Here is a 22379-nt window from a genome sequence, read left to right as displayed (position 1 = left end):
AATATTACCAAAGTTGGTGATATTTACAGAAGGCTTGAAATCAAATATTGTGATTAGTCGGACTAGTGATGTTGATGTGACACAACTACTGAATTGCATGCATCTTGCTAGAGATGTTATTAATCAGAATCATTAGAAAGGCAGAGGCATAGTTGTGCATTCTGAAACAGAAGGCTTTCGGATTGAAAAAACTTGCACCCAAGACAGCTTGCCATCAGTTTTGAGAATAAAAAGTCAGGTTAGTTCGATATAAGTATATAATTTCTTTAATACTTAATCACAACTCCTGCTACGATCCCCTTGATGAATTATTGGTAGATTGTTGAATAAATTAGTTCGATATATGGTTAATCAAAAGTGATGTGCTTGAATTTATGTGTATCAAACATTCTTCTTGCACAATTACTGCGTGACCTTGATTTGGGTTTAATTAGGAGCATGGTTTTCTAATATTGGCCTTTTCTTTCAAATGGTTTCATTAAGTAACTAATAAGGGACAGCTTCCATCTGATGCCTGCATAGTCTGAAGGATCTAATGAAACTGCATATAAATACATTTCTAACTAATTTATAGCTTGAAGGGGAAAAAAGAGGCTTACCAAATCTCAAGGTGTGCAGGGTCAGAAGACCCTTCCTTCAAGGCATCTATGAGTAACTTCTCATTCATGACGAGGCACTTTACCAGCACTTTATTTGAAACCTTTTTGGATTGACATAAACAAAGACATATTCTTGTCCAGTTCTCTACAGACACCTCCTCTACACACAATCACAAACCACGTATTAAAAATGGCCAGTAAATGCTAATTATAAGCTTCAGGCTGCATATATCAATTTGCTACATCTTCTCTTGATACCACAAGGTATCTTCTAACTTCAGCTTAATTAACTTGATCCTCATATTAGATTGCATAGCCTAATCCTTCGTCTAGTATAGAAGCCCAAGGATAGTGCAATTTTTCGGCATGAATTGCCATTATTTGTAGTTATCATGGTTTATTAACAGCTACCACCTTAGAAAGATCAAATTTACTTTATAATCTAAATAATGAACCTATGTAATTCACTTAATCAATCACATATCAGTATTTGATGGTTTTCAATAAATCATCAACTCAAGAACAAATAATCTTATAAAACTCTCTTACACCGATTAGATAAAAATTGTTCTACATAGCTAGTGCTACAAACTTAGGGCACGTTTCGTTTCCCTTTTTACTTTCTATGTTTTCTGGGTTCTTGCAAAGAAAGAAGTGAAAACAGAAAACAGAATTTTCAATTGTTTTCACTAAAGAAGAGTGATAATTAATGATATTTGGATATTTCACATAAAATATATTGAAATTAAATGATTTCGTTAAAGAAAAAAGAAAGAACAAAACGGGGAATTAGTGAAAGTGTTACCAGTGGAGGGATGTGAGAGGGCGTCGTCAAAGAGGGCTTGGGGGCCGGTGGCGGTGAGAAGGTAGCCGGAAGAGAGGAAGGTGGCGTGAACGACAATCACACAGACGCCATTGATGAGTGTAGTGGAGAAGAAGAGACCCCTGTGTTTGTGTTGTGATTTGAGAGGGGGGAGACAATTTGTTAGGGTAACGTTGAGGAAGGGGGTTTTTAGCATGAAACGACGTTGTTTCATGTCATTTTGGCGCCACAGCAAATACTACGTCGTTAATGTTATGCCAACGTGTCAGGAAAGAGGCCAACTCAGCTTTCCGGTTGCGCCAGGTGTCCAGAAATTGCCGGAAGGATGAGTTTGAGTCCCGGAGTGCAAGTTCGGGGATGACTCTGAGAAACTTTTAAGTTTAGGAATTACTATGAGGCTCGAGTGCAACTTCAGGGACTATATTGAGGCTTATCTCCTCAAATTTTGGCATCTATGGACTATGATGCTTATGCTATGATGGTTACGGTGTCTTAAAAAGTATTGTTAAAATTAAAGTAATATTTTTTTAAGATTTAATGTTATTTTTTAATTTAAAAAATAAAAAAGTATTACTAAAATAAAAAAATATATTTTTAATTTTAACAACATTTATATAGTTATCATAACCAATTAATCAAAGGCACCATAGATACTATTTATATATAGGGGAGGAATTTGTTTACATCAAGTATGAGTTTTGTTGATTTACAATCTCAATTTTAAATTTTATGAAATTTAGCTATATAGTGAAATGTTGGAATTTAACAATCAGATTGGTAAAATTTATCTCGTATAAAATGTTATTGAACTGTATAACTTAACAAAGATTACATTTGGTTTATATATGTTTTTATATTGTAGAAAACTTTTGGAGTAAAGATTCAGAGTGGTTCATTAGTCTTTTGAGAAATTTAATTTTGATGTTATATTATTATTTGAGGGTTTAAAATTTAGTGAATTTTATTAAACTTTTTTTCAAATAAAAAGTTGTTTATACCCTATGATATGTCTAATAATTATTGGATGAAATATATTATATCATCATAGTTAATACTCATTCTTAATTTAACGAGTTTTGATAACTTAACTAACTAGGGTAATTTTTTTCCAAATTACAAAAGTTATTAGAGGAATCTCTTTGTGTAATTTTTCATTTTTTTTCCAAATCACTCATATATTAATACTTATCATAAAATTGTGAATTTATCTTTATTGTGTTTTGGACAAAAAAAATTATTAATAACAATTCGTAAGTCTAATTGAAGAATCCAACTTAAAAGAGTAAGCATTGACTAAAATTAACTTAGTGGCGGGAGTAGAAGAATGGATCAAACTCAGAGAGTAGCAGTAATGTTAATGGCATCAGCCTCATGCGCTCATCTGTTTCACCCTACACATTCACCCATTCTTTTCTCTCTTTTCGTTTCCCTCTTCTAAATTTTTGTTTCCGTCTTTACTTTAATTTTTTGCATCTTTTTTTCGAAAGGCATACCATCTAAAAAAATGACGACTCAATTCACTAACCACAATGAGTTCAGTTTTTTTTGGGTTTAGGGTTTAACTTGACTAAATTCCTATTTTGGTCCCTCAGATTTATGCGATTATCTGTTTTGGTCTCCGAAATTTAAAATTATCTATATTGGTCCTTCAGATTCAAGTTTGGACACCATTTTGGTCCTTCGACTCTTTCCGACAATGACTAGACAAACGGAGTAATGAGATGACACCCTCCCTACCATGCTGGATGATGAGTAAACGACGTCATTTACCCTTGGGGCCCAAACAAGTCAGAAACATCGTCCAAGTAGACAACTCTTTTAAACAAGTCAGACTATTGAGGCTCCACTACCAGTGTTGTCTGCTTGGACGACGTTTCTAACTTATTTGGATGCCAAGGATAAACGACATCGTTTACTAATCATCCAGTGTGGCACGGAGGGTGTCACCTCATTACTCCATTTGTCTAGTCATCACCGGAAAGAGTCGAGGGACCAAAATGGTGCCCGAATTTGAATTTGGAGGACTAGTATAGGTAATTTTGAATTTCGGAGACCAAAATGAGTAATCACGTGAATCTTAGAGACCAAAATGGAGATTTAGTCGGTTGAACTTATTATTATTAATAAACGAGTGGTTTGGAAAAAAAATGAGAATTACAATATGGGGCTTCTCTAATAACTCTTGTAATTTATTAACAAAGATAAAAACTATTTATGATGGTTTCACAACGCTCTGCTAGGGTTTAGTAGAGTTTCAAAGTTCAAATTTCGACAATTTCAATTGTGTTTGTTCGTAAGGATTAACAATACCAATTTTGTTCGTCCATAAGGATCTAGACCATGGCAAAATTCCTGCTATAACCATGGCAATAATGTGAATGGTTTGAACTTGAGTCCTTCAAGTTATAAAAGAACCTACAACCATTAGATCAAGTTTGCTCATTATATTATATTGTGTCTTTTTATAAATATATTACTAACCATTAGACATATCCTAATTAATAACTTATGTATTAATTCTTTTAGTCATGCAAATTTAAGATATTTTTTTTATTCTAATGAATAGTATTCATATTAATTTAATTTATTTTTTATTTTATATTTACTCTTTCTTAAATTAATTAATTTTTACTTATATATAATTATTAAAATAAAAATTAAACTTTGTTAAATATCTATAAATTAAAAAAAATAAGCAAAAAATTTTTATTAATCATAACATTTTTGTTATTGATAATTATATGACATCTATTAATATTAATATTTTTTAACATATATTTGAATAATGTAATAGATACAAACTAATTAATGAATTAGAAAATAAATTAATTTGATATAAAAAAAATAAATTTTATATGATTATTTAATTATGACCGGGTTAATCGGTTTAACCTATGACCCACCAGTTAAACCAATAACTCAGTAATCTGGTCGGATCGATTGACAATTCAATTCTGATAACTATGCTTCAAAGTCTTGGATCATGGAAAAAAACATGTTCCAATTCTTTTTTGCAAAAGAGACAGACCTAATTAGGATATAGAGGAGAGCGTCGTGGACCTTCAAAAACTACATTCTGAACGTCAGAAGATGGCATGATGACCTAACCATTACGAAGTCTGAATTTTCGCATGTCCTTATATGGACTTAATTATGGGGATTGTCTGAGCACTGCAAAACTAAAGACTTCGTTAGAAAAATTGGCGGACACATGGGAGAGATTAAGGATGTGGACTTCTTTCTGATGAGAGGCAAAGAAGAGAGAATATTAAAGGTACTGCTCAACTTAGATATGACCAAATCCCTTCGAAGACAATTGAAAGTTGCCGACCCAAATAAAAAAATTATTGAAGTACATATTAAGTATGAAAGAATAGGCATCTTTTGTAATTACTGTAGAATGAATAGTCATGAAACCACGGTCTGTAATCTTCAAATTGAAGACTCGGTCAAAGGAAAGTTGAAAGAAGAAAGGTGGGGTGCTTGGCTCCGATCTGAACAAATGGAGAGACGTGTGGAGGAGAAAAAGGAGAACCAGACTCTTAATTCAACAAGTTCAGGTGGTGTTAATAATGAGCGTGGAGAAAAACCTACCCCAATTAGTCTCCTTAAAGAAATTGCATCCTTTTCAGTACACAAAGACAATGCTCGAGTTGATAAAGACAATGATAAGGTTTTAAGTGTGATGGGAGAGGCAACTGCAACTCCATAAAGCAAGGCTCTCATTAAAAATTAAAAAACTTGATGCAAATGAGAATGATACTCACAGCTCCAACTTAAGAGAATTATCTGATCAAAATTCTCTTCTAATAGAACCATTCTCATTTCTTGTAGGGGGAAGCAAATGTGGACACCAAGGAGTGAGGAAAAAGAATAATAAGGAGATGACTAGGAAAAGAACTAATGCTCCAACCAAGGTTGGAAAGAAAAGAAGAGCGGGAGATATAGATGTTGAATCTTCATCAAAGAAGCATTATTTACTGGAATTGACAGCTGCTGAAATGGGTGAAGATGCCTCCCATCAAAAGGCACCCGAAGATCCATAAAGATGATCATGTGAAACTAAAAGGATGGTTAAGTCCCATTCTCCCGAGGTGCTTTTTCTTTGTGAAACTAAAAACATCTCGTTAGTGGAGAAGGTGAGTAGGGAGGTAGGTATGAGCAATATGAAGTGTGTGGAACCAAGAGGCACAGTGGGAAGGCTGATGTTAGCATGGAAGGAAGTTGAGTTAAGAAATTAACTAAATTAATTAATGATGACAAACATTATCTTATTGGGCAAATTAACCAATTAGTGTTGATTATGTCTGATTGAATGATGCAGGCCAAAATTCCTTGTTGCAGCAGCCCAATAAGATAGATAAGAAAACCAAAGCTGGTGGGCTACAAAACAATAACAGCCCAAAGGAATCAAAGATATGAAATCAGATGGGCCAAAGAAATCAAACGGGCTAAAAGAATCATAACCGACCCAAGCCCGAATTCATCTCTCAAGCCAATCCCTCCAATCTGCTTCTAGTAAAGCAACTTTCACTTTTTCTTCTTCGGTCAGAACTCAGAGAAAGTGAGAGAAAACTTAGCCTTTAAGCTGTTCACCAAAGAAGAAAGAAAGAGAAGGATTAAACAAGAAAGGTAGAGGTCTAATCACCCAAATCAAACCAAATCAAGCTAAGGCAGAAGTTAAAGGTAACTTATTTCCTCTTGCATGCATCGTGCTTTCTTCTCCTCTTCTCCAACTCTCTGCCAGTCCAAATTGGGATACATGGAAAAGATGACCTCTGATCAACACTGCTGTAAATCTATGGTCAAATGTGTGTCTTGGGGACCAAGTAGTATCTCAATGGTTCAGATCTGTTTTACCATTGGAAGACTGTTTATCTTTGCTTCCCTGAGGCTTTCGGTCAAGCAAGAGAAAGGCAGATGAAAACTTCCAATTTGGGGATTAGCTGGAAAAAGTGATATGGTAAGTTGGTAGCACACAGCTCAAGGAGTTGACCTAGGAGAGAGAAACCCAGCAACATGCAAAGAGATACAAAAGAAGACTTTTCATCATTCTGAAGCTAAGGAGAGATAACCAGTGTTTTGAGGTTCATGTTCTGAGAAGAGTTTTCTAAAGAAGTTCATCAACTTGGACAATGCTTCCTAGTCAAAGGAGCATTCCACCAGAATGAGGAAATAAATTAGAGGCAAGCAAATCTAGTTCATCACATAGCAAAGAGGCTGTTGAAGCATTAATCTCCTTCATATTTTATAGATTGTAATTTTCTTTTTAATGTTTATCTTTCTGTAATTTCTTGAGGTAAAAGGCAGAATGAGAGAGCTCAGGTAAAAGCCTAAGAGTGAAAAGAGGCAGAGTGATACACTTGAGTGAAAAGCCTAGAGTGATTTCAGATTTCTTTAGGTTGATTCTGTGTCTTGTATCTTGTACCAGTGAGGTATCTCTTTCTTAGTTGGGTTAGCACTAAGAGTGAAGAGTTAGGTATTAGTATAACCAAATCAAGTTAGGTTAGAACTTGAGTGTAAAAGGATTGTGTCAATCCTGTGGAATTGGTGTATGTAATACTTTAACAATAGTGAAAATTTCACCATTGTTGTGGTGGAGACTGGATGTAGGTTGCATTGCACAAGGCAACTGAACCAGGATACATGATGGTGTCAGCTTCTCTCTTCCCTGCTCTGTTCCGTTTTCTGATATTTATGAGACAAAATGAAATTGTCTCATAAATTTTTCGTTGTTGAGTTCAAACAGATTCAGATTGAAAATTTGTTTTAAGGGGTTAATATATTAAAGTTAAAAGAAGGCCATAGATTCAACCCCCTTTCTCTAAGCCTTCTACAACCTTCAATTGGTATCAAGAGACAAGGTCTCAAGAATCAAGCTTCACCGCTTGGAGAAAAGGTCCAATGGCGAACAACTTGGGCACAACCACACTTGCCTATACTCTATTGAAGGCCAGTCAAACAACAGGCCTCCCTTCTTCAACGGGAAGAACTATGCCTACTGGAAAGAGAGGATAAGGATCTTCATTCAATCCATTGATTACAACATCTGGAAGATTGTTGTCAACGGTCCCAAGTTTCCAATAAAAATAAGTGCTGATGGAGTGGTGACTCCAAAAGAAGAAGCTGAATGGAATGATGACGACAAGAAGAAAATGGAGCTGAATGCTAAATCCATCAACCTTCTTCACTGTGCTATCAGCTTTGAAGAGTACTAAAAGGTGTCTAAATGCAAGACAGCCAAAGAAATCTGGGAGAAACTCCAGGTTACAAACGAAGGCACTAAACAAGTAAAAGAAACGAGGATTGATATGCTACGAAAAAAGTACGAGATATTTAATATGAAGGATGGAAAAAGCATTAATGAAGTATTTGAGAGATTCTCAATCATAATATTGATGCTATGGGAACAACCTACTCAGAACAAACCCTAGTAAGAAAACTCCTTAGAAGCCTCACAAAGGAATGGAAAACTACTGCCATTGTCCTAGCCGAGAGCAATAACCTAAGTCCTATAACCTATGATGAGTTGAGAGGAAAACTCCTTGCCTATGAAGCCACACACAAACCCGGACTCAAAAAAAAAAAAAAGGGAATAGCTCTCAAGTCAAAAATAGAATCAAAAGAGAGTGAGTCTAGTAATGATATTTCAGATGATGAACTTATATTTTTTGTTAGGAGACTTAGAAGGATAATGAAGAACAAAGGCAAATACAAGGGTTCAAGCTCAAAGGATTACAAGAAGGACTTGAGTAAGGTGACTTGTCATCATTGCAAGGAGGCTGGACATTTTAAGTTCAACTGTCTAAAGCTCAAGAAGGAGGACAAAGGAAAGAAAGAAAAGAAGAGAGTGCTCATGGCATTTTGGAAGAATCTTGAGAATGACTCGAATGAGGAAGAAGATTCTGAAGGTGAAGATAAAATCTGCTTCATGGCTGGTAATGATCATCTTGATGAGGTAAATTACTATGACTTGTCTATAGATGATTTACATGCTATAATAGATGATCTTACACTAAATTCCTCGAAACTGTTGGAAAAATACACTAAATGCAAATCTGAAAAAGAAATTTTGAAAGCTGAAAATAATTTTTTGAGAGAAAAGGTGAAGAAAACTGAATGTGCTTTGGAAATTATTGAAGAAAACAGATTTCTAAAATCTGAACTTGAAAAACTAAAAGGAAAGCACATTGTGGATCCTTCTCAAGAGCTTATTGCTAAAAATGAAAGACTAAATGAAATGATTAAAAAGCTGAATGGTGATTTAGCAAAATTTGCTTAAAGTTCTAGTAACTTAGAAAAATTACTTGCAAGTCAAAGACCATTGTTTGAAAAATCTGGTTTAGGTTATGTAACCAAGGAAAGTGCAGTTTTTAATGATTCTTCTATGAAATTTGTGGCTTCTTCATCAAAAACTAAATCCACATCCAAAAAATCTGGTATTGGATATGTTCCCACACATGAGCAGAAATTTGATGAAATTTACACTAGTGAAACTGAGCCATCACCAAGAACCGAACCTACATCAAATAGGTCAGGTCTGGGATACTGACGTTGAGATTTTTGCCAGTAAAGAATTTCATAAAAACAGTCGCGTTGTAGATATAGTCTCTAAACCGACAGAAATCCCTTCGTACAAAGTTTTGGTTGTCACAAGTAACAAATCCCTTTTTAAAATTGATAACCGAGTATTTAAACCTCGGGTCGTCTTCTCAAGGAATTGCAGGGAGGTGTATTTATTATTGGTTATGAGTTTTCTGGGGAATGTTGAGTTTGGGCAATGGGCACAGGTGTATTTAAATGACAAGTAAAATAAATTAACAATAATAAAATCTCTTGGCAAGGTATGAAGATCTGGAAGTCCTATCCTAGTTATCCTTATCAATTGTAATGAGAATTGGATTTTTCTCCCACTTTGTTAACCTCTAACTATGAAGGTAAGTTAAGTGGATGAATTAATTCTGATTCCTCAAGTCCTAGTCTTTCCTTGGAAAAGTTAGAGTTAGTGGAACTCGAATTAATTCTTGAAGAATTCCAATTTTCAATCAACAATGAGTTTGATAACTCAAGCGTCACCAATTAATTAACCAAAGCCAAAAGGGAAAATATCTAAATTAAATTAAAGCATTTATAAATGAAGCAAAGCAAAATTAAATCTGAAAATCCCTCGAATTGCATTCACAAAAGAACTTAAATCTGACATAGACATTCATAAATTAAATTGGAGAAATAAATAAAAAGAACATTGAACCTAGATTGAGAGTCACTCCTAAAACTAAGAGAAGTCCTAAATCCTAATCCTAAGAGAGAGGAGAGAACCTCTCTCTCTAAAATCTACATCTACTCCTAAAACTGTGAATGTGAAAAGCTTCCTATGAATGGATGCATTCTCCCACTTTATAGCCTCTAATCTGTGTTTTATGGGCCGCAAACTGGGTCGAAAACAGCCCAGAATTCGCTGGTCTCGAATTCAATCACGCTGGATTTCCATCACTGCGACGTAGCCGCATGGAGCACGCGGTCGCGTCACCTAACTTCAGGGAAACTATAGCATATTATATATCAAATCGAAGCCCCAGACGTTAGCTTTCCAACACAATTGGAACCGCATCGTTTGGACCTCTGTAGCTAAAGTTATAGTCGTTTGAGTACGAAGAGGCCAGGCTGGACAGCTTAGCAATTTCTTCAACTTCTTGTATTCCTTCCACTTTTGCATGCTTCCTTTCCATCCTCTAAACCATTCCTGCCCTGTAATCTCTGAAATCACTTAATACACATATCAAGGCATCTAATGGTAATAAGAGAGGATTAATAATAAGCAAATATAAGATCAAAGAAGCATGTTTTCAATCATAGCACAAAATCAGGAAGGAAAACGTAAAACATGCAAATAGTATGAATAAGTGGGTAAAGAGTTGATAAAAACCACTCAATTGAGTACAAGATAAATCATAAAATAGTGGTTTATCAACCTCCCCACACTTAAACAATAGCATGTCCTCATGCTAAGCTCAAGAGAAGCTATAAAGATGAAGAAGAATGGTAGGATGTATGAAATGCAATCCTATCTATATGAATGCAACTACATGCAAAATGTTTCTAACTACTTGGTTAAAAATAAATAAGTTCTCCAAGACAAACATAAATCAGATTTCACTCATTCAAATTATACAATAAAGGACAAGTAAACTTGTAAGAAGATAGCTAATGAAAGCAAGGAACATAGAATCAAGCATTGAACCCTCACTGGTAGTGTATATCACTCTTACTCTAAGGTGTCTAGGGTCAATCACTCTACTCTTCTCTAGTCATGCTTTCTAAACCTTGTTCTTCATCTAACCAATCAACAATATTTAATATACCAATGCAAACATCATGAGGTCTTTTTCAAGGTTGTAATGGGGCTAAGGTAAGGATAAAGGTATATATATGGCTAAGTGAGCTTTATAAATTGAATCTTTAATTAACCTAAGCTCTCACCTAATATACATATACTCTATATACTTTTAAATTCATGCCTAGCTACCCATAATTCTCATTTTTGTATAATTCCCATACTCATGTACCAAATTTTTCTTTAATTTTTATCACATGTGCATTGATCTTTTATTAAACTTAATATTGGGGTAATTTTGTCCCCTTATTTACTTATTTATTGAGTATTTTTGGATTTTTCTCTTTTTTCTCTCTCTCTCTTTTTTTTTTTGTAGAGAAACAAACATAACTTATCAATGCACATAGATTTTCTATTATTTTTCTATTTTGGTTTTTCATGAGTAGGTTCCCAAATTCCTGATATTCAAATAAATTAGAAACATTATACTTTTCCTTTATTAACCCATGTTCCCACAGTTTCTCCACACTTAATTAACACACTATCTTAAGCTAACCAAAGATTCAATTGGGATAATTAATTTGTTTTCCGCTTAAGGCTAGTGATGTGGTAAGATATAGAACAAATGGGGATTTCAAGGCTCAAAGTGGCTGACAAGGGTGATTTAAAGGGTAGGCTTATTTGGGATAAGTGAGCTAAAATCAAATAATGGCCTCAATCATATGCAAGCATGTAAATACACTAAATATTGGACATATAGACTGAAACAAAGTAAAGATCACAATTATAGAGAAGTAAACACACAAGAATAAAATATTTATGGTTAAATAATGTAACCATGTAAATAAGCTCAAAATCTCATAGGTTGTGTGTTCTTTGGCTCAAAACCATGTTCCAAATACAACTTCAAACAAATTTAACAAAAAATTTTTCAATTTAAATTAGTGAAAATTTTCAAAAATAGGGTCTTTAGAAGAATTTTATTACTTTAACCAAGTAGTAACTAGATGCATAAAATCAAACAAATATGCAAATGCAACAACTAATTTAACAAAGAAAATTAAACATTGGTGCTAAAATATGAAGTGACTAACCCATGGAAGTCGGTATCGACCTCTCCACACTTAAAGATTGCACCGTCCTCGGTGCATGCTGAGATGTGCAGGTGGAGGGCTGTTCCAACTGATGCTTTTCTTCAAGGATTGTGCTGATGGACTTGTTTGTCTCCCCATGTAAAACGTCTTTCGCTTCCCTTCCAGGTGGCCATCCTGAAAGAAAAAGGGAAGAAAAGTAACCCAATAATAGAGATAAGAAAATAAATGAAGTATGGTTGGGTTAATGCCAAATGATAAGGGTCTCATTTACATGGAAGCGTCAACATGTACGTGAGAAAACAAGAGAAACCATGGCATACCAGTGGTGCAGAATTTGCAACAAAGGAGGGGAGAGTGTGGGTAATGCAAGATAAGATAAGTTCATATCAATGCAAGAGAAGTACAAGTATCTTAAAAGATTAGCATTGATTTAAATAATGTTACCCAATCAGAATAAAACAAGTCATAAGCACCAAGATAATACCAGAAAAGATATAATAGTTGAATAAGAGCATTTGAACACCAATGGTAAAATAATAAATTTAGAAAAAATAAAAAAATATGCAATGAATGAAAGTATGCAAATAAATTAAATAAAATGGAATGAGAGTGAAAAGGGATGAGAAGAAGAAAAAGAAAGTGAGAAAGGAGAGAGAAGGAAGAAATTAGGAGTGGAAAAGAAAGGATAAGAAAATTGGCACTAATCTGGATAGGTTGTGCGATGCTGGCGACGCGGTCGCGTGGGTGACGCGGTCGCGTGGTGCGCAAATAAGGTTAGGTGACGCGGACGCGTGGGGCACGCGATCGCGTGACTTGATTTGTGCTAGTGGCGCGAGTGCAGCCTCGCGGTCGTACAACTCTCTGTTCAAAACTCAGTATTGCCAAAATCCAGGGTGACGCGGTCGCGTGGTCGACGCGATTGCGCGGGTGGCCTTATTTCCAATATGACGCGGACGCACGGGTGACGCGTTCGCGTGGTGAGGCTTGGGCTTCCAGCACGAGTCCAGCCCAACTCCAGCTCAACTTTCGGCCATGCACCTGGTTGACGTTGATTTTCATGGCACGCGGCCGCGTGGGTGATGCGGTCGCGTGGGAGGCCAAAGTTCCCATGTGACGCGGTCGCGTGGGTCGATTTGTGCCACTGGCACGCCTCCAGCCACGCTCCAGCGTGACTCTCTATTCATTTTTATTTTCTCTCCTCTCCTTGCGACGCGGACGCGTCGCTGATGCGGTCGCGTCGCGTGGCATTTTTTTTTTGAAAAGAAAATGCAGAATGCAGTGTTAATATGAATGTGATGCAAAACTCCAGGTTAAATATAATAAAATAAAATGAAACTCAAAAACAAATAAAACTAAATAAAAATGAAAAAGGACGATCATACCATGGTGGGTTGTCTCCCACCTAGCACTTTTAGTTAGAGTCCTTAAGTTGGACATTTGGTGAGCTTCCTGTTATGGTGCCTTGTGCTTGAATTCATCCAGGAATCTCCACCAATGTTTGTATCTCCAGTAACCTCCGGGATCCCAAACTAGGCGCAAAAAGCCTTCAAGTAAGTTAAAGCAAGTGACCAGGCCCCAAGAGTGGTTATTGATAGAATGGATTCCGGGGTCCCAGACCTTGCCCTTGCACCCGTCTTTTGGTTGAGCAATATTGTTCCATCCGGGTGGCAAGCAGTCTGAATTCTCACGTAAGCGGCCAAACAACTTCCTAGACCCATTCAGTTGAACTTTACACCAACCTTTGCATTTAAACTTAAAGCTTCCAACCATGATGAACCTTGCAGGACAATTCTTACCACGGGCCATCTTCCTCTTACTCTTAATGTTACAAAGAGCTCTAAGTTGACCATCCATCTCCAGTAGCCCATATTCAAGTGGAATTAAAAAGCTAAGGGATATGAATTTTACCCACTTGAATGTTGTGAAGGATGATGGCAACTTAGGGGGAGGTATTTTTAATGAAATTGCAAGCTCCACTCCCTTGTGCTCTTCTCTGATAATTACCACCTCTTTGCAAGCTTCTTCAATTTCAACCTCTTTCTCTTGGTAGCTTTCTTCCAATTCAATCTCCTCTTCATTACTTTCCAAGGGCATGGGAGGTTGTGCTTCTTCTTCTTGAATCTCTATCTCTTGATCAACCTCTTCCAAGTCCTTAACTGTGATATGCTTTGGAGGTTGTACACCCTCCTCAGCATTAATTTCAAACGTCTTGGAAGGGAGTTCTATGACTGGACTTTCCCATGGAGGTTCTGCATCTCCTAAGTCTTCAACCAATTCTTCTTCTTCAATAATTCCGGCTTCCTCTACTTGTTCCAGTACAAAGTCATGCTCCGTACTGTTCACTGGAGTTTCTAGTATCTCCTTCATACTACGTTCTTCATTAGATTGTCCACATGAAGCCATGGGGTTCCTTGAGTGTCCGAACGTCGGGAAGCTAATTGACTCATTATTGCTTGCCCCAATTGATGAATGGTTGCATGACATCGATCCACTGTTTCCTTGAAATGATCCTTTGTCTCTTGATGCACTCGACTTTCATAAATAGGATCATAGTGCTCTTGGATTGATGGATATGGAGATGGTGAATATTGAAGTGGTGGTTCTTGTGAGTAATTGGATTGAAATTGGGGTGGTTCTATATATGGTTCATATGGCTCATAAGGTGGTTGGTATGGTGGTTGAGGGTTAGGGTCATATGGAGGTGAATGGCAAAAAAGGGCTTGTGAGTTTGGTGGTCCAAAGTTATGTTGAGGAGAGGGTTCATAGGCATATGGTGGTGGTTGTTGATAGTCCATTGGAGGTGGTTGTTGCCATGAGGGTTGATCAAATCCTTGTGGCTCCTCCCATCTTTGATTGTTCCAACCTTTATGCCTGTTCTCATTGTAATTTCTTCTTCCTGCAACATTATTGTAACCAGACACATAACCAAAGGGGTGAGAGTTCATAGTAGCAAATAAAAATTAAAAATAAAAATAAAAATAAATTTAAATTAAAAAGTTATTTAAATTTTGAATTTGAAAATTAAATTTTAAAATTTGAAATTTGAAATTTTGAAATTTGAATTTTAAATTTTTGAAATTTGAATTTTTGAAATTTGAAATTTGAAATTTGATTTTTGAAATAAGATAAGATAAGATAAAAATTTTAAAAATAAAAATCAGAAAATATATATATTTTTTTTTCGAAAAAAAATTAATAAAAAATATTTTTGAATTTAATGAGGAGAGAGAAAAACAATAAAATGACACCAAATTTCAAATTTTTAGATCAAAACGAAGAAAACAACTAAGAACAGCTTGAAGGTCAAGATGAACGCGAAGAACAACTTGAAGATCAAGATGAACACTAAGAACAAATTTTTGAAATTTTTTTTAACAACTAAATAAAAACCAATAACCTCTTAATTTATGAAAAAGCAATAATAAAAACAAAAATAGAAACAAATAAACAAGTAAAAAGCAAATATTTACAATAACCAATAATAAGGCACACGTTTACAATTTCCCGGCAACGTCGCCATTTTGACGTTGGGATTTTTGCCAGTAAAGAATTTCATAAAAACAGTCGCGTTGTAGATATAGTCTCTAAACCGACAGAAATCCCTTCGTACAAAGTTTTGGTTGTCACAAGTAACAAACCCCTTTTTAAAATTGATAACCGAGTATTTAAACCTCGGGTCGTCTTCTCAAGGAATTGCAGGGAGGTGTATTTATTATTGGTTATGAGTTTTCTGGGGAATGTTGAGTTTGGGCAATGGGCACAGGTATATTTAAATGACAAGTAAAATAAATTAACAATAATAAAATCTCTTGGCAAGGTATGAAGATCTGGAAGTCCAATCCTCGTTATCCTTATCAATTGTAATGAGAATTGGATTTTTCTCCCACTTTGTTAACCTCTAACTATGAAGGTAAGTTAAGTGGATGAATTAATTCTGATTCCTCAAGTCCTAGTCTTTCCTTGGAAAAGTTAGTTAGTGGAACTCGAATTAATTCTTGAAGAATTCCAATTTTCAATCAACAATGAGTTTGATAACTCAAGCGTCACCAATTAATTAACCAAAGCCAAAAGGAAAAATATCTAAATTAAATTAAAAGCATTTATAAATGAAGCAAAGCAAAATTAAATCTGAATATCCCTCGAATTGCATTCACAAAAGAACTTAAATCTGACATAGACATTCATAAATTAAATTGGAGAAATAAATAAAAAGAACATTGAACCTGGATTGAGAGTCACTCCTAAAACTAAGAGAAGTCCTAAATCCTAATCCTAAGAGAGAGGAGAGAACCTCTCTCTCTAAAAACTACATCTACTCCTAAAACTGTGAATGTGAAAAGCTTCCTATGAATGGATGCATTCTCCCACTTTATAGCCTCTAATCTGTGTTTTCTGGGCCGCAAACTGGGTCGAAAACAGCCCAGAATTCGCTGGTCTCGAATTCAATCACGTTGGATTTCTGTCAATGCGACGCGGCCGCATGGAGCACGCGGTCGCATCGTCTGGCGTCAGGGAAACTATAGCATATTATATATCAAATCGAAGCCCTGGACGTTAGCTTTCTAACGCAACTAAAACCGCGTCGTTTGGACCTCTGTAGCTAAAGTTATAGCCATTTGAGTGCGAAGAGGTCAGGCTGGACAGCTTAGCAATTTCTCCAGCTTCTTGTATTCCTTCCACTTTTGCATGCTTCCTTTTCATCCTCTAAATCATTCCTGCCCTGTAATCTCTGAAATCACTTAACACACATATCAAGGCATCTAATGGTAATAAGAGAGGATTAATAATAAGCAAATATAAGATCAAAGAAGCATGTTTTCAATCATAGCACAAAATCAGGAAGGAAAACGTAAAACATGCAAATAGTATGAATAAGTGGGTAAAGAGTTGATAAAAACCACTCAATTGAGTACAAGATAAACCATAAAATAGTGGTTTATCAGATACATTTTGAATAATGAGGTTGCTTTCAAAAAATCACCATTTTACAACAAAACCTCATATTCGAAGAGTCCTAAAGTTTTCAAAAATTATGGGGAGAATGCTTTTGCAAAGAGGAAAAATTATAACAAAAATCAGTTTGTCAAAAGAAATACACCTCTTCCAAAAACTAGAAAATTTCAGTCCTTTAATCATTTCCAGCATAATAACTCACCTCAATTTCAGCAATATACATCAGAAAATCATTGTTTTAACTATAAGGAATTGTAGGAAACCAAATTTACAATGTTGTTTGTGATTTCAATGCACTTGGGCAACCAAGATGGATTAACTTCAAAGGATCCAAATTAATTTGGATACCTAAGGTTACTTGAAGTTTTTAATGCAGATTTGCCTAGCATCCAAGAACAAAAGGGATATGTGGTACTTGGATAGTGGATGCTCAAGGCACATGACTGGAAGGTCAACTTTTTTATCAAATTAAACAAGTATGATGGAGGTTTTGTGACATTTGGAGATGATGGAAAAGGTAAAAAAGTTGCTGTTAGAAAAGTAGGTAATAATCACTCTACTTTCATTGATGATGTCTTTTTGGTAAATGGCTTGAGGCACAATCTTTTGAGTATAAGTCAATTGTGTGACTTAGGATATTTAGTGACTTTCGAAAGACTTGAATGCTGTGTTGTAAATGAAAAGACCAAAGAAGTGCTTTTTATTGCTAAGTGATCATGAGAATCTTGCATCTCTACAAAATCTCCTTCGGCAAGTATACCGAATTGTCGTCAAGTAATAACTCACAAGAGTGAGGTCGAATCCCACAGAGATTAACGGATTAAGCAAGCAATAGTTGATTAATTAGCCTAGTTAGACAAGCACAATTTGATGATAAGTAACAAGGAAATGTAAATGACATGAAAGTAAAGGAAAGCAATAAAGTACAAGAAAGTAAATGGCAAGAAAAATAAAGTGCAAGAAAGTAAATAGTTAGAACTAAAAAGGAAAAGGGGCATTGGGATCAAGAGGTATTGCATTCTCCAGATCAATCATATTCTCATCTCTTCCTCAATCATGCAACTCATTGACCTCTTGGTAATCATGAGTGATTGAACCCCAATTCCTTGGTGATTCAATCTCTCAATTCTTGATCAATAGCCAATTCCTTGGTCTAGTTGTTCATGAAGAGAGATATAGCTTGGTCCTTGATTATACCACACACTTTCCTAGATCCAATTAATGGGTAGATTAAATGTCACAATATCCAACCCAAAATCCAAATCTACTCAAGTGTGAGAAAAGATTTCAAGCATGGTTTTATGATTCCTCTTCCAAGGTTCACATAAAACCCAATTACATTCAATCTCTTTTCCAAGATAATTGAATGCTATAATGAAGAACGAAATCTTTCTAGTAAATCAAAGAGAGATGAATAAAAGAAGAAGAATAAAACAATCAATCGAGCAGATTGCAATAGAGCTCTCTTTCCTAATGGAAAGAATTAGTAATTCATAACTACAATATTTACAAGTAAGAAAGTGGAAGAGGAGAAGAGAATGGTGGGAAGGAAGGGTCCGAAGACTCCCCCTAGCTGAATTTTCTCCTCGCTCTATGAAACTAAAGCTTATTTATAAGCTAGCTTAAATTACAAATTAAAATGAAATTGAAAACAAATTACAATCAAATGAAAATTAACTATTCTAGATGATTATTGTGGCCTTGATTGGTTTACAATTATGGGCTTGCTTGCTTGAATTTAGAGTGGACTTGGAATGAATTTGATTGAGCAAAAGCGAGGCTTCCAAGCTGGCGTAGCACTTTTCAAGAAAGCGTAGCGCTCATGCACCCATGCGTACGTGTCCCCCACGCGTGCGCGTCATCCATGTTTTTGGCCCTTGTCACGCGTACGCGTCATCCACGTGTACGTGTGGTCTTCAGCGTTGGTACCACAGGCGTAGCGTTAGTGTCAAAGGCGCTCTTCCACGCGTACACTTCGTCCATGCGCCCGCGTGGTCTATCAAAAATAGTACTTTCACGCATACGCGTCACCCACGCACACGCGTCAACAGCTAAATTTTCACTCTCACGCGTACGCGTCACCCATGCGTACACGTCGCTAGCTAAATTTTCCCAACTTCGCAGGCGCTCTTGGAACAAACGTTGCGCCAAAGGCGCTGTTGCTTGGTGCTGTGACTTTTGAAGAAAGTGTAGCGCCAAAGGCGCTCTCCCCTGATTCTTCTCTGCTTCAGCTTTTATGCTCCTTTCTTCTTTCATGCTTGTTTTGTGCTTTTTACTTCTTTTTCCACCATTTTCTACAAAATAAATCAAAATCAAAGGGATGAAAGTAATCTATGATTTAAGCACAAAAACACTCAATAATTAAGCATCATTAATTAAATTATAGTATGAAAAAGCATAGAAAAATATAACATGATGCGCAGTCATCACTAAGCATTGTAATAATGTGTATGGACTTACTTTTGATGAACTAAAGGATCAAAATGTAGCTTGTTTTCATTCTAAAGAATCTGAAAAGTGGCTATGGCACAAGAGATTGGGTCATGCAAGTATGTTTCAAATAAACAAACTTGTCAAGAAAGGTTTAGTAAGAGGTCTTCCTTTGATAAGGTTTGACAGAGACATCACTTATGATGCTTGCCAATTGGAAAAACAAACAAAAAGTTCATTTAAATCAAAGGAAGACATCTCTACTAAAAGACCACTTGAATTGCTACATATTGACTTATTTGGTCCAACAAGAACTCAAAGCTTAGGTGGTAAACATTATTGTTTAGTGATTGTGGATGACTATTCTAGGTTTGGTTGGATTTTATTTCTTGCACACAAAAGTGAAGCATTTTCGGCCTTTGAAGCTTTTAGCAAGAAAATTCAAAATGAAAAGGATTTAAAGATCTCTTCTATAAGAAATGATCATGGAACTGAATTTGAAAACCAATTATTTGAATCCTTTTATGAGGAATTTAGAATATCTCACAACTTCTCTTGTCCAAGAACACCACAACAAAATGGTGTTGTGGAAAGAAGAAATAGAAGCATTCAAGAAATTACAAGAGCTATGCTTTGTGAGAGCAATGTTCCAAAATTCCTTTGGGATGAAGCGGTTAACACAGCTTGCCACATTTTGAATAGAATTATCATAAGGAATTTTTGAAGAAAACCCCTTATGAACTTTGGAAAGGTCACCTTCCAAACTTGGACTACTTACACATCTTTGGATGCAAATGTTTTGTTCTTAATAACAAAGATAATTTGAAAAATTTGATCCAAAGGCGTATGAATGTTTATTTGTAGGATATTCCACAACTAGTAAAGCATATAGAGTTTATCATCAAGATGCTAGGATAATTGAGGAGTCCATACATGTTACATTTTGTGATACTAACTTGGTTCAAAGTATTTTAGAAAAATGTGATGCAGAAAATCAAGTTCAAAAGGAAGATGGAATAGCACAAAATCATGAAATTGAAAATTCTGGACAAACTTAACCAGAAACTGCAGCTGCTGAAAATCCAAGAAGAGACAATTCTGTTTTGTCTCATGAATCTGAAGGAAATCCTGAAAGCAACGGTTCCCTGAATCCCTTGGTGACTGAATCTGCCTCCAAGTCCACCAGACCTCGTGAATGGAGATTCTTGAAGAATTATCCTGAGGAATTTGTCATTGGGAACGTCTCTCATGGTGTTAAGACTCGGTCTTCAACTAGAAAGGCAAATGAAGAATCAAACATTGCTCTTCTCTCTCAAATGGAGCCTCAGAATGTCAAGGAAGCCATTGATGACCCTTCTTGGGTAAAAGCAATGGAGGATGAACTTCATGAGTTTGAGAAGAACCAAGTTTGGACATTGGTTCCAAGGCCGAATGGAAAGAAAGTGACCGACACCAAGTGGATATTTCGGAACAAGCTAGGAGAGAATGGTAGCATTGCAAGAAACAAAGCAAGGCTAGTGGCACAAGGATATGACCAAGAAGAAGGGATAGACTTTGATGAATCCTTTGCCCCTATTGCCCGAATGGAAGCCATAAGACTTCTCTTAGCTTATGCTGCTTTTTGTGGTTTTAAATTATATCAAATGGATGTTAAATGTGCATTCTTAAATGGTGTGATAGATAGAGAAGTGTATGTAGAGCAACCACCAGGTTTTGAAAATAAAGAATTTTCCAACCATATTTTCAAATTATCAAAAGCTCTCTATGGTTTGAGACAAGCTCCTAGAGCTTGGTATGAGAGACTTAGCTCTTTTCTTTTGAAAAATGATTTTAAAGAGACACCACAGACACAACTCTATTTATCAAGAACTCTAATGATTCTTTCATTCTAGTTTAAGTTTATGTTGATGACATTATTTTTGGATCAGCCAATAAATTCTTTTGTACTGAATTTGAAAAACTCATGACAAGTGAATTTGACATGAGTATGATGGGTGAACTTAATTTTTTTCGTGGGCTACAAATTAAACAAACTGAAAATGGTATTTTCATTCATCAAGAGAAGTATGCCAAGGAACTAGTTAAGAAATTTGGTATAGAAAATACCAAACCCATGGGAACTCTCATGCACCCCAATTCAAAATTAGACAAGGGATAACTGAGAAATATGTAGATGAGACTAGGTATAGAGGAATGATTGGCTCTCTTATGTACTTAACTTTCTCTAGACATGATATTTTGCAAAGTGTTGGAATGTGTTCAAGATTCCAATCTAAACCAAAAGAGTCTCATCTTTCTACAGTTAAGAGGATCATTAGATATGTTTATGGCACGTCCAATTTTTGTCTTTGGTATCCTAAGATTGATGATTTTTCTGCAGTGGGTTATTGTGATACAGATTTTGCTGGTGATAGAGTTGATAGAAGGAGCACATCAGGCTTATGTTGCTTCCTTGGAAAGTCTTTGAATGTTTGGTCAAGTAAGAAGCAGTCAACAGTGGCTTTATCCACAGAGACTGAGTATATAGTTGCTTCTTCTTGTTGCTCTCAGCTTATGTGGTTAAAAACATAGCTTGCTGATTACAAATTAAATGCTGAAAATATTCCCTTGTTGTGTGATAATATGAGTGGCATTAATATTTCTCAAAATCCAGTTTTGCACTCTATGACTAAACATATTGAAGTGAGATTTCACTCAATAAGAGAACATATTCAAAAGAGGGATATTAGCATTCAATTTGTTAAATCAGAGGAGCAATTAGCTGATATTTTCACTAAACCACTAGCTGAAGACAAATTTTGCATGCTTAGGACTAGTTTAGGAATTTTAAGCTATGATTTATTATTTGAAAGTTGTTGATGTGTTTGTTGGAGTTTTTGTCTCATAAACAGGTATGAGACAATCTGGGCAAATGAAGAACCTTCTCTCTAAACAGCATTCTCTGGCCTTGTTGCACGTGCAGAATCATCTGGTCCAACCTCAAAAATCAGAACCTGGGTAGTCCAATGTGTTTCCTTAAACCAAACCACCTCTGGGCCCAATATGATTGTTACATAATCCATTTATTTGTTTTATCTTAGTTTATTTTAGTTTTATTTAATTCTTTTTTGTCCTTCAGTTAAAAGGTTTCAAATTTAAAATTACTT

This window comes from Arachis hypogaea, chromosome 12, assembly GCF_003086295.3.
Source record: "Arachis hypogaea cultivar Tifrunner chromosome 12, arahy.Tifrunner.gnm2.J5K5, whole genome shotgun sequence".
Lineage (NCBI taxonomy): Eukaryota > Viridiplantae > Streptophyta > Magnoliopsida > Fabales > Fabaceae > Arachis > Arachis hypogaea.
The sequence above is the reverse complement of the archived record's forward strand: the minus strand, read 5'-3'. Positions refer to the sequence as shown.